The sequence below is a fragment of the Sapajus apella genome, unplaced genomic scaffold, assembly GCF_009761245.1.
Source record: "Sapajus apella isolate SASKATOON/1434 unplaced genomic scaffold, GSC_monkey_1.0 scaffold5745, whole genome shotgun sequence".
Taxonomy (NCBI): domain Eukaryota; kingdom Metazoa; phylum Chordata; class Mammalia; order Primates; family Cebidae; genus Sapajus; species Sapajus apella.
In genome coordinates, this window is record NW_022442669.1 from 1 (window position 1) to 4,282 (window position 4,282).

The 4,282-nt window shown below is 39.8% G+C and overlaps 1 long non-coding RNA gene across 1 annotated transcript; it reads left to right on the top strand.

Moving 5' to 3' along the window:
• On the top strand, window positions 1-1,761 carry LOC116547955. Its single transcript, XR_004267247.1, has 3 exons — window positions 1-65; window positions 188-259; window positions 1,713-1,761. It is a non-coding gene; the product is annotated as an uncharacterized LOC116547955 (long non-coding RNA).
• Window positions 1,762-4,282: the final 2,521 nt, after the last annotated feature.

Consider the following 4,282-nt stretch of genomic DNA (forward strand, 5'->3'; position numbering starts at 1 on the left):
CAGCTGCCATGATGAACAACAGCTCAAGAGGCTCTTCCCCTACCAGGATGATGGATGAAGACAAGGTAAATGTACCCATTTTGAATAGTTATTTCAAGAATATTTAGCTTTTCCTACAACTCTCTCTTTGCTTCATCTCCTATTTGTGTGTTCTGTCTGTACTGTCTCATTTATTTTTCTGAAAAAGTAAACTGTTCTCCAAGAGCCTGAAGTCCCCTCAGTTCCCAGCATTACATCTTCAGCTGAGCATCCAATAGCAGTAAGTACTGAGAAGTGTGGACCGAACTGGGCTATGAATTGCCTGGCGATATTGATCTTAGTTTTGTCCTTGACTTGGGAGTGCTGCTGAAATCTGACTGTTTTGTTGGCCTTTTCTTCTCTCTCCTGTTTGCTTAGATATTTAACCTGTGTAGAGCATTGGCTGTAAGTGTAATTAACTTAAACAACAGCGAAAAAAGTCCCCACTCTTCTGTATTTCAGTGTTTAATGCTCTTATGCAAAGTAAATTCATTGTAAATTGTATAATTCATTCTTATGTCTTCATTTGAAAATGGACTATTTAAGAATATCTCTACCTGTATACAAGGCAAAACCTATTTTGAAGGATCTGAAATTACAGATTGATAACAGAAGAATGTTTGTTGGAAGTGAAGTACTGAATAGTGGTAGTTTGTAATTACCCATCGAGCCAGTTCTCAGCAGTGTCCTTAAACAGTGTCCACATAGGTGTATTCTCTTGTAACTTGTTTAGCTGTTAAGGCTGGTAAGTCCTCTGATCATACCTCACCATGCTTCTCTGTATTGAAATCAAAGTACATTTATTTTAATGATTGAGAGTTTCCAAACCACTTTCCCATAGGAAATGATTAGTCAGTGTCTCATAGTAGACGGTATTACTACTGAATGAAGGTAAATAGAGTGTGCCTGTGTAATGGTGTATATAACATTGTTTCTCTTGGAACATACTGTGGAGTTCCAGCACATGACTCGAGAAATATACATCCCTTGATGAATCTTTTTATCCAAGGGCAACTTGGATAAGACCCAAGAGCCCTTTCAAGTAGAAGACTTCAGAGAGAGTAGAGACTACTCTGTTAGAGAGGAGAAGCAGAGGTGGAAAGAACATGGCCTTGGAGTCAAACCTGGAATTGAATTCCAGCCCAGCTCCTTACAAGCTGTGTGACTGTCAGCAAATTATCTAATACTCTCTGTGCCTGTGTTCCTGCATATTTAGAACAAGATGGTCCTATTAGAGATTTAGAGACAGGATAATTTGAGTTAACATATGTAAGGCCTGTTGAAGGTACTCTGAATAATTGCTATTACATGGTAGAGAATGGGTTTTTCATTCCCTTTCATTCTCTGCATTCTAAATATGGAAATTATTCTGATGAGAGGGATGTGCACAGGGAGTGACTGCCTTACAAATAGTATTAGTCAGGAATGACTTCCCTTTATGACCTATGCTTTCCCTTCCATGTTCAGATACAAGCAATAATAACGATTATGGCAAAAATGTTCACTCCTGTGATATACTTTTAACCTTTCTAAGCTGTCAGTGGGAACAAATAAGAGCGGTAGTGGTTGCCCTAATTCTGCTCTTTGGACAAGTGCCTGACATCCGCTTCATTGGGTTTTAGTCTTTACTGGTGTTGGTGCTTTTGTCTGTCATACCAGAGTATTTGAAAACTTCAATTGCTTCTACTCTGCAGGTTAATGTGACTCCAAAAGGGCCCCCTCCTTTCCCAGGAGTCCCTCTTACGAGCACCCCCATGGGAGGCCCTGTACCACCACCCGTTCAATATGGATCACCGCCTCAGCTCTGTGGCCCTTTTGGGCCTCGGCCAATTCCTCCACCCTTTGGTAAGATGATCTTAACAGTAGCCATTAACTTGCAAACTATAGTTATCTTCTCTCTATATCCCTTTCTAAAACAACTGCAATTGCAGGGCTTTGCAATGCAGCAGTGAAGCTGCCTGAGTTCATTGTGACTTCTCCCCAAGTGTCTTATGACACAAAGGGTTCTGCATAATGTCCTGTGATTAGATCAACAATAATTGTCTGTAAGAGAACAAGGAAACGGTCCACTTATAGAAAGTCTGTAATATTCAGCACATGTTTTTTGAACACCTCTCGCTTTGTACTAGGTTATGCAATGGATAGCAAGGTAGATAAAACACATCCCCTATTAAGATGTCCTGTAGGGAACATATATATGCACTCTACAACATAAAGCTTCTCATCATCCATAACAGAAGCATAAGCAATGGGTTACAGAATATTAGAGAGGGAAAGATAAAACCCTCAACCCTCACCTTGGGGAATACAAAGGAGGGAGATATGAAAAAGAAGGTAGAATTTAGCTGCTATCAAGTGAATTCTGCTGATTTAATTAGATGAAGCTGGAAGATCTTTTCAGCAGGGCAAGCAGCTTGATTTTTATGGCATATATTAGGCACATATTGTGCTACTACATAAATTTTTAATATACAATAGTAAACAATGGAATTTATCAAAATGTTTGTTGCAGTGAATTCATATTTAGAGTGTCTTCTTGTTATGGTACATAGTACTTCCAAGTACAAATCTATCTCAAGATAAAGATGACAGACCAGGTAGAATGGCTCATGCCTGTAATTCCAGCACTTTGCGAGGCTGAGGCAGGTGGACCCCTTGAGCCTAGGAGTTTGAGACTAGCCTGGGTAACACGGTGAAACCCTGTCTTTTCAAAAAATACAAAAATTAGCTGTGTGTGGTGGTTTGCACCTGTCATCCCAGCTACTCGGAATCTGCGGGGGGAGGATCAATTGAGCCCAGGAGATTGAGGTTGCAGTGAGCCATGATCACTTCACTCCACTCCAGCCTGGCTGACAGGCAAGACCCTGCCTCCAAAAAAAAAATGATGACAGATTATATTAACACACCTGGCATTATCTTAATTTAGCTATGTTCCTAGGAATTTACTTGACATAATTTTTGTTTTCCAGGCCCTGGTATGCGTCCTCCACTAGGCTTAAGAGAATTTGCACCAGTAAAATGGGACCTGCCACTCCACCCTCTGGAATTTTTACCAGGACACACACCATTTAGGCCTTTAGGTCCTCTTGGCCCAAGAGAGTACTTTATTCCTGGTACACGATTACCACCCCCAACCCATGTTCCCCAGGATTACCGACCACCACCTGCCAGAAGAGACGTACTGCCGCCAGGCTCAAATGATGAGCCTCCTCCTGCCTCTCGCAGCACTAGTCAGGACTGTTCACCGGCTTTAAATCGGAGCCCATAACTATGACCTCTGATGTTTCATTGGAGAAAAAATGGACTGTGCATTATTTATTACAGTAAAGGATTTCATTGGCTTCAAAATCCAAGTTTATTTTAAAAGATCTGTTGTTAGAACTAAGCTGCCTTGGCAGTATGCGGTTTTGAGCCAAACAATTCAGAAATGTTATTTCTTCCCGAAACAAAAATCACCTTTTAATCTATAGCATCCTTACTACTTTGAAATGTGCAATAAAGAATACTTGTGTTTTAGCTAATGTAGCATTGTAATTGCTAAATGATTTAGAATGTCATGAAAAATATGAACATTTCCTGTGGAAATGCTTTAAAAACATGTATTTCCATCATCCTGTTTTTAGTGTACACCAGCTGAATATGGGGCAATGGTGTTTATAAGCATTTTTGTTTTTTTAAAAAAATGATCTGGTCCCAAAGACTGTTAAGCTAAAAATGTTTACTAAAAGGTCACTAAACTTTCTCTCCCCACTTGCTGAAGTTGTTTGTAGTAATAGTTCATAAAAAGTTGTTTATTAATATTTCCCAAGTGTCCATTGATTCATAGGACTGTTAGGAGGCTTGTGCCATTTGGAAAACATGTAAACTCAGTCTCCCAGAATTGAAGATGGTGGCTGGCTGCACACTTCCGGCTGCTCCCCTCAGTCACCTGTGAACTCTACAAGTAATGTCTTTTTATTTCAAAGAAGTTAGTAGGTTCCCACTTGTGTAGCATTCACATGCTTGCTTTATGACACTCATTGTCTATTTGAGAACGGTTTTCAGAGAGTGAGTTTACATTAGTAGCAAGAGTTGTTTGACCTGATGTTCTATTGCTTTCACCATTCCTGTAGAAAGGGTGCACACCAGAAACGTGAAAACGATGTGTCATAAAGGTACTGAAATCTCTTAAATTTTAAAATGTACAGTCTCTTATCTTTCCCATACCTTGCCACTGATTTTCAAGGAGTATAATAAAAAGTTTGGAAAAGTATAATGCCATGAG